The sequence below is a fragment of the Triticum dicoccoides genome, chromosome 7A, assembly GCF_002162155.2.
Source record: "Triticum dicoccoides isolate Atlit2015 ecotype Zavitan chromosome 7A, WEW_v2.0, whole genome shotgun sequence".
Lineage (NCBI taxonomy): Eukaryota > Viridiplantae > Streptophyta > Magnoliopsida > Poales > Poaceae > Triticum > Triticum dicoccoides.
The window spans coordinates 325141987-325151414 of NC_041392.1; the positions used below are offsets into that span (position 1 = coordinate 325141987).

Genomic DNA, 9428 nt, shown 5'->3' on the forward strand with positions numbered 1-9428 from the left:
CAGGTCAAGAGCCCAAGGGGCAACAGGAAAAATAAGAATTTTTTTGTCAATCAATACAGGCACGCTAAAGCCATGTCCGCAATTAATAAAAAGGCCCAGGATTTAATACCCTCTAATAGCAAACACTATGAATTGTTGTGTACAATAAGATGAATATACACATTTTAACTTGATAGTATAGTCATCTAAAACTAAATATATGTCTGAACACACACACACACACAGGTTGTATATCCCGCTGAATCCATATGCAATCTGTCAAAGCCTGCTGTCTTGCTCCCTCCATTATGCTCCAAATGACCAGAGATAAAAGCGTTCAGAGTATTCCTTTTTCTTTTGCTCACCCTGCATTCTTGACCTAGCATCCTACCACCAGACGTGAAGATCAAGATAAGTAGGAAGTGACCTCGTTTCAGAATCATTCTAAAACTAAAAGGTACTTAAAGGCCATCAATCGAAAAGAACACAAAATTCTTAAATACTGACCGAGGCATCTCTATGTAAATCTGGAAGAGAGACAAAAAATCAAAGATATCACAACATAAAATAGGATAGAGAAATTCATCCAAATCAGACACGTTGGCTGTGCGTATGAGTCAAAATGTATAAAGAAATAAGACCGAGAGGCCAACTCGCTACTATCTTGTATAAATATACAAAATAGCCACAATTTCTGAATAAGATGGAGCATAATTCTAATAAATTATTCGATGGAAGCTTTGATTGCAAAACAAACAAAAATGTTATATCTTGCTGTTGTTTGAGGTTTCATAATTGGAGAAGAAAAACAGTCTTTAACCAACATACAACACCATTTATCAAGGAATGAAAAATATGGGGGGTTCATCTTGTAATGCTCGTTCTGGCTCATCTTGGGAGATGAGCGAACACCTTGACTGTATGACACACACGGCAGCTGGCCTGGTTGTACCCCTCCGACCTGACGACATGCCTCGAGTACTCGCTCATGGTGCCCCTGCTGGTCTGGTTCCGGACATGGCTCAGGAAGAAGATGCCCGGCTGGTAGCATGGGGTGTCAGGCATCTTCAAACACGAAGGGCCGGTTGGCCCAGCCCTGCTAGGTCTTGAACGCCTGCAGCACCAAAGGTGAGTAATCCTCTCCGTTACTAAAAAATGTGTTAGGACAGCAGAAAAGAAATGTCCAGCATATCTGTCACTACTTTTTCCTGGAGATGCCACCACCTATTGTGAAGTTTAATATCAATGGACCAATACTCATTTCAAACTGCAAAAATAGAATGCTGACAGAGGCCAATGATATTCAACTATCTAACAATGTCACGAGTTAAAAAGATGAAGGCAAGAATGTGGAAACATCTGCATGGTTTGAGTACAGTTCAAACAAAACCTACGTATATATACATAGGTAGCCATATGGAGCTGTAAACCAAGACAGAGGCCACACAAGGCAGAATATCGAACTGTGACAAAGGAACATCAAAGCAACACTAAAGAGTGTTCTAAAAAAGCAACACTAAAGAGAGAAAATAGCAAAGAGGAAGGAAGATTTTCTTTGTCCAAATAACTTCATATTTGGTGCTAAAGTTTCATCTTAGAAGAAGAAATCCATCATCAGCGAGGAAAACATGTACAGAACTGGAAAGCTAATTCTAAAACCAAACTTAAAATGCGAGCTAATTATTTATGTGCACTGAATCCATATAAAAACCAATGATCATTCTCTCTCTGAAAAGAAGTAACTTCATGAGGGGTGGTGTTTTTCGTACCTGAATGGAATCCTTGCACACACGAGAGCAAAGCTGATATAAAAAATACTTTCTGTGGCGCGGGAGGTAGCAGTAGTATAATGTAAAGACAAAACCGGGGAGACCACATAGCCATGTGAGAGATGACATAGGAATTGAGAAAATATAATAGGACCCAAATCTAGCACATTCTTTCGAAGAAATCCTAAAGTTGTTTAGAAAATTTGTCTTCATATTTTCACTACGAAAACGCTAATTAAATCAAATCGTGAGCTGCACTACTGATCATTAAATAAGCAGCAGTGCAACACTCTCCATCAGCCAACCACCTAGACATCCAAAATTAGGATTTATAATGAGATCCTTCGTTGAAAGGTGAGAACCTGTCATTGCAATTGACATGTTCAGGCACAATTTAATTTAGTTATTCTTGTCGGTGTCTTCAAAGCATTATCGATGTATAAGATGGAAGGTATTAAGTTAGCAAACTGACATGCTAACATAAACATTTCTACTGGCAATCAGACAAATCACGCAAGTAAGCAATATAAAAGAGGATCGTAGATGATAAATCACGCATGTAAGAAATATGAAGTGCGGGTTTCTGTACACTTAGCACTTCTCATTTTCTACATAGAAAGGTCCAATCAGATGTCCCAACAACAGTATATGTTTCGAAGGCCAAAAATGCTTATTTTCGTTATTGTACTGTCTAAAGCATTCTTCATGGAGATAATCATGATATGTGATCATGCAGAAATTATTTTGCCTTTTGAAAAAATTGGTCTTAGTTGAAAATATATACATTCTAACTCGCTCAAGTAGTACTAAAACATGCTCTCGTACAATGGTCAATCATAAAAGGTCGCTTAATAAATCATTTAAAATTCCGCCAAACTTCTCGATGATTATCTCAGGGTGCTCAATATACTACTACTTCAAGGCATGCAATCAAATAGATAAACATGTTACAGAGAAGCATCATCAGTGGGACATAGTACTACACTGACACACAATTCATAGCTTTTTAGTATTGCTGGGTTGGTACAGTATCCCAGCGTTGATGTATATACGGTATCCCAGCGTTGATGTATATACGGTGGAAGTTTAGGAATGAGTTCACTTCTTTAACAAAATAGGAAAAGTGTGGCCTATAAAATGCAACAAAGTAAACTGATGGGCAGGGAACCATTATTTAAATTCCCATGGTGAATTTCCTACAAAAGTCTGCAGCAGGAACACACATGACAGAACACAAAAGCCATGTATATAAAATATACAGATAACATGTATGAGAGGAAGTTGTCATCCATACACTTAACTTCGCTATATAAATCATGTCCAGCTCCTCAATAGGCCAAAAGAGGTATGAGAGGAAGTTGTCATCCATACACTTAACTTCGCTATATAAATCATGTCCAGTTCCTCAATAGGCCAAAAGATGTCACCGGATCATAAAGAACTTCTTGAGAGCACATACCATGCCCTCCAACAGCAGATCCTTGCAAACTTAACTTCTCCAACATGAATATGTGCATACCTTTGAGTAGTTACCTTCCTTCAGGATCAACGCTTTGAGATCCATTGACTGCTTGTCTTGCCAACTGCTTCCAGTAGTTACCCTCCTGCTAGTAAAAAGATCAAGCCAGACAACCAATATGCTAAGCTTCACAGAGAAACATGATCCAAATACATTGCCATAGAGAAGAAAAAAAACTACAGACAAAAACAATAATCAAAAGAAAATATAGCTTAAAGAGAAAGCACAGACCTTGATACACAAAAAAGCAAACGATAAACAAGCGGCAGTTTAGAAGAGCAGGCAACAACGTCACCTGTAAAACAGAAGAACGCAATCGAGTAAGGATGCTCCATTTTTATGTAGTATGTACATATTCATGATTTACAGATGCTGAAGCTAGACCGTAAAGGCTACTTTCTTAATTTACACTTGCAGTATCACATACCAAAATGGATGCAGTTTTTACATGGAGTAATTAGACTGTTAAAAAGAAAATGTAAATCTAAAGATGCTAGAACATATGAATGTTGTTTAACCTGTAGAATATTGATCCAAGAGCATGCCGTTGGCTCTGCGCCTCTGCCTGCTCTTAAGTAAGGTTTGTGTTTCAATTTCCAAAGGCTTCGGTTTCAGTGTACGATCAATTTGCGTCATCAGCAAAATTATATCAAATTTGCACTTTGTCAGCAGTCTTTAAGAGGCAACTGTTACATGGATGAACTTTACATAATTCAAACAAGCTACTGTTTCTACTTGTCAATACAACGGTTTTAAAGAAATTGAAGGTGGGAGGAGAGCAAGTTGAAGAAATTTTAATCCTACGGATGAAACCGAATAGTCGAGAGACCTACCAAGCCATTCCCGAGTAAAGAATTTTGTTGCACACATTCATATCATCTCTATCCTAAGTAATCTACAAAAGTGTGGGCTCACATGCAGTTAGAAGAAAACGATTATAAGTATTTCCAAACCAGAAAGCCGATGTAATATCTTGTAACAAAAATATATCAAAACCACGCCCGATTTAACCTTCATGATATTTTTATCAAACCATCAAATACACAACAACAAATAAGTACTCCCTCGTTCCAAAATTATTGGTGTGGTTTTAGCTCAAGTAGAAATCACTGAGACACAATTGGTAGATCAAATTTTTAAATGGTGAACCAACCACCAATCATATTTGTATTTTCCCAATTTCATGCTCTGTAGCGTACATATATGTTCATAAACTGAATAAGGTTAATTACAGGGTCAGTCATCTAATGGTATCCTTATTAGCTTAAATATTTAGAGTGCTATGCTAAAGACCTAACAGTACTCAGTAAAGGTTAATTACAGAAGTAGGTAACAGCAGTAAGAACAATGGGGGCTGGGATCCAGTCATATAGTTCATCACTCTTGATAAAAACAATCCCTAGCAAGAACAAGACCATGTAAATAAAGTGGCGACCAGACTGGGTTGGACTCGAAGAAAATTTAGGAAGCTCGGCAACAGCAAAGCCCCAAGTATGATCTTACCGATATCACATAAGGGTGCTGGAAAATCCAACCGATGGTGGGGTTTTTTTTGCAGGTAAACAACAGCAGCAGGCCAGAAGCTGCTGTGAGGAAATTCAGTACCAGTCAAATACAATACCCAAAAGTTTCTACCATTTCTTAATGCACACTGAAAAACAGACATCAAATGATCATATTAATGCACAATAGAGGATAACCAGAATAGCAGGGCAAAGCCATACGACTCCGCCATCATGCCGAAGACAAGCCAGCCAATAAGGACCAGGAAAAGTACGACCCCGAAAGCAATTGAACCTTGCACATTAAGGTGATCTTGTTAGCTCATAACTGAACTGGAACTGAACAATTTGGATACATGACTAATTCTAGGCCTGCATTGTTACATGTACATGACCTTGCGATTCTTGGGCTTTGTGAAGAACTGTATTAGATGGATCCATATCCATAATTAGCATTGTATGAACTGCAGTTTTCTTCCCAATTAGCAAGATGGATCCATATCCAGCCCTTCATCCAGCGCAGCAAGATGGATCCATATCCATTGGCGTTGTATGAACCGCAGTTTTCTTCATTAAATCTAGACTGGGAATTGAATAAATTTGCTTCCCTGTACAAGAGAGAGATATATCAGGGGAAGAGAGAGAGCACGGAAAGGAGCGGGGAAGTACCCGCGCTTGGAGGGGAGGCTGGCCTCGCCAGCGTGCAGCCGTGGGGGTGAGGAGGAGCACGTGGACGACGGCGGCCTCGACCAAAAGAATGGCGGCGGTGACAGATCGGATGGCCTGGGGCTGCCATTGTCAACACCTAGCTTTCCGTCCTCGTCGGGCGGGGAAGCATCGAGCCGCGGCGCTGCTCATGTAGGCACGGCCCGGGGCGACTGGATTCAGGGCATGAAGCTCCTGCCCATCCCCTTCCCCGTCGTTCCTCTACCTCCCTTCCTCCTCTCTGCTACTCATGGATCCGCCTGCGTCAGGCTGGGAGGAGAGAGGGAGGAGCCTAGCGGCGTCCCACGCGGGAGGATGCAGGAGGAAAGAGATGGAGGAGGAGTGCGGCGGCTGACGAGCGAGGAAGGAAGGAGGAGGAAGGATGTGGGAGGGAGACGGCCGCGGGGATTGGGGGGGAAAGAATCTTAGGGCGCGCGTGCAAGAAGACAAGAAGCTCGACATGGTCGCACGTCCCGTTGCTTCCGCCTTTCCTCAACCACAACCGGACAGGTTGATTTTCACCGGCCATCCAATTCACCCGCGAAGGACCAGCCGAACCTTACCCAACAAGGGCCACAAGTCATCCAGATGTGAAAAACAATCACCGGTCACGTTTATTACCACGCGGTCAACCGATCCAATGGTCAGTATAGGAAGTCAAAGCCCATCCGATGGCCTCGAACGATGCGCACGGGAGGAGCTCCGTGGAGGAGGGTCAGCTAGCATCTTTATAGCACGCGGTCAACCGATCCAATTGTCAGTATAGGAAGTCAAAGCCCATCCGATGGCCACGAACGATGCGCACGGAAGGAGCTCCGTGGAGGAGGGTCGGCTAGCATCCTTATAGATTAGAATTAGTTCGGCTCAAGTGGGTAAGTGATCGGAGCCTGAACACGCTTTCTACCCGTGCAAGTTGAAGAGCGTGCAAGACGATCGTGATGCAGCTGAAGTGTGGTCCAAACACTGGTCAACTTTTCGCATTCTCTGGAAGCCTAATCGATGGCAGGTCAGTCAAGGAGCGTTGAGACCATAAGACGAGGGAAGCCTAATCGATGATAGGTCAGGCTGGGCGTTGGGGTTTACCCAAAAATTCTGGTTGGGTAATTCAGGTTTTAGAAATTTTGGGTTTTTAGAAATGACATCTGAAATTTAACTTTTGTTAAAAATCCAGGTTCTGATTCGGGTAATCCTGATTGCCCGGAATAAATCATGGTGAAGAGAACGGAGACATGGAACTGAAGAACATCTATCTCGCATCGTGTCGCATTGGGCAAGATGGAGACTTCTCGTTGTCGTCTCCTCGATGGAGACCTCGTCCTCATGGATGGCGTGGTGAGTAGGATCTGGTGGCGGCGCTGGGGCCTACATGAAACTAGTGTCGACTGGCCGCGCCGGGCCCTATGACTTTGAGGGCGGTGGCCTCCCGATGTAGGGCAGCAGGCGGTGTTGCCGTGCGACAGTGGCGAAGGGCGGATGCCGTTATCAGGCGTTGGGAGGCGCGGCGTGAGTCTATGGCGGGGAGTAGAGAGTGACGACCGGTATCGGGAGCTAGGTGGCACGACGATGGTAACGTGGTGTGGCGGCTGGGAGCTAGGGATCGAGGCTCAAGAACATGTCGGTCGAAGGCAATGGAACAAGAACACAATGAAATCGGGTTTAGCGAGGAATTTGGGTTGGGTTGCGGCTATTTTGGGCCTTTGCGTTTTTTACTGGGCATGATGGTTAGTTTGGGATATTTGGGTAATCGGGTACCGTGGATCTAGACCCGAATTTCCCCAATAAAATTTGGGTTTTCAATACTGCTACCTAATTTAGTGCTCGGGTTATTCGGGTCTGGGTCCGGGATCGTATTATTCAGGTTCGGGATCCGGGTATCAGGTTTTATGCTCAGCTTAAATAGAAAGGGTGAGGGAGCACGGCCACGCTTGTTGAGGATGAGAGGCGCCAAAGATTCTACGCAAATGGACATGAAGCAAAGAGGTGCATCGAGGATTTCGTGGAGTTGTCAAGTGGGGTTGCTAGTGTGGCCTCGACGAATAAGGTTGTCGGCGGTGTGGCATCTCCCTGCTCAACCAGCTAGTCAAAGAGTTGGCACTTTGGGGGGAGCTCCATGCCAACTTGGCAAACACTAGCTTGATGCAACCTGTGTAGTGCAACACAAATGCAAAGTTTGCAGAGTACTTCCAGTCAGAAGTCAGGACCAGGTGTCGTGGTGAATGATCACGATCACCTATGGGGCCATGGGCCCCTTTGTTTTTTTTGGGGGGGGTGATCGCATTGCACAAAGAGTAGAGGCAACAGGAGCAGCGTGGTGAGGAGGCTCTTTTTTACCCAGGTTCAGGCCGCTTTGCAGCGTAACACCCTACTCCTGCTTTGGTGTATTGATCGGTGGGAGCACGAAGACGTGGAGAGCTCTAGCCCGGCAAGGGTGCTCGGGGAGTGCAGCTACGCGCGTACAAGTGCTAGGGGATCAAAAGTTCGAATCCTTTGCTAGGTTGCCTCGGGCCTCCTTTTATAGCTTAAGGAGTGACCATAGTGGCAAAACAGTCATTATACGATGATTAGATAGTAAACAACGCTATCATACCTAACTCTGACAGTTTAGGACAAAATGCCATAAATGCTATCTTAGGTGTCGCGTGGAGAGGCAGCCACAGCAAGGTCCTTCCACCGCTTGCTTAACCACCTCATATTCACTTGACAGGCCTCTGGGGCAGGTGTCAATAAAGGTAATCTTCCCCCCAGCATGCTGCCACGTTCCCGACAGGATCCACCTAGCTGCCTGGGGGCTCGACACCGCACCGATTAGCGACTGGCGACTCGGTGAGGTGGAGCGGTAGCAACTGGCGGTGGCTTGTCGACACAGAGCTTGGCGGGCCTTCATCTTGAGGCTTGGCCTTGGCCTTGGCCTTGGCAGTCCCGGAGACCTTGCCGGCGTGGCTCGGTCTCGATCCTAGCCGTAGTTTCGACCCTGCCAGCCTCGTCTGGTTGGCAAGGCAGACTTCTCTGAGAATTTTTAGATTAGTTGTTGACTTGGTCTTCTTAACGCGCTCCTTTATCTCACGAAGAGCGGCTTCTCTAGCTTAATTGTTGTGTGGGACTTGAAGCTCGTAGGGGGAACTGCGATGTGTCTGTGCATGAGTCAGGGCAATAAACACCCTTATTTGTTGCACCGACAGGAGCCCCCGGGCCTGGACCATACGTGCTACCGAGCATTGTTGGTCTAGGCCTAATAATGCACAGACTTACGCATTGATCTTGCCGAAAACTATGTTGTGTTTTGAGACCTTCTTTGCTTCATTAATCCGGACTCAGGCCAACCCCCAGTCCTATCCTGGCATCTTCGGTGTTTGGGCGACATGGACCATTCGTACCAAAAAAAACCAGGGGCGCTCGTGCCCATGGGGTGCCATTAGGGCACCCGCGCGTGAGCCGGGATAATTGCCAATTTACCTTTTGTTCACCCACCGCCTCTGCCATTTCCGCCACTCGCGCCGCATGCATTGCGCGGGGTTTGTGGTGGACGAGCAGGGCTCGGGAACATGTGCCTTGGCAGAAGACACAGTGCCGCGGATTGGTGTAGTGGGACGGTTGCTGGAGTGATGCGCCCGCCCTTGAGCTCGGGTGTGGGATTGGCGGAATTGGGCGGTTGCTCAAGAGCGACGATGAGCCAGCCCCCGTGCTCCTTCTATAAATCGCAGGCTACAGCGAGTGATGCTCATTGATCCTCCTTCCATCTCAACCCCCCAAATGTCACAACCCTTCTCCTTCTTCTGGTCTTCGGCCAACCCTTCTAGTCCCCATGGCTAGGGGGAAGAGTCAGGCTCATGTGCCTACTGCTGTAAGGGCCTCTTCTCGCAGTCGCATGCAGCCCCCATCCTCGGTCGTAGACACCGGACCAAGCGCTCGTGGAAGAGATGCTGGACTAGGGCACGAAAGGCGCAATGATCGCGG

The 9428-nt window shown here is 45.4% G+C and overlaps 1 long non-coding RNA gene across 3 annotated transcripts; it reads right to left on the minus strand.

Moving 5' to 3' along the window:
* Window positions 1–693: 693 nt before the first annotated feature.
* Window positions 694–5937, minus strand: LOC119328960. Of its 3 annotated transcripts, none has more exons than XR_005159233.1 (3): window positions 3786–5937; window positions 3499–3562; window positions 694–3352 (listed from the first exon to the last, which is right to left on the minus strand). It is a non-coding gene; the product is annotated as an uncharacterized LOC119328960 (long non-coding RNA). The 3 variants fall into 3 exon arrangements; XR_005159232.1 differs by having other exon boundaries at window positions 3499–5377; window positions 5439–5935; XR_005159231.1 differs by having other exon boundaries at window positions 3499–5932.
* Between the last annotated feature and the right edge of the window lie 3491 nt (window positions 5938–9428).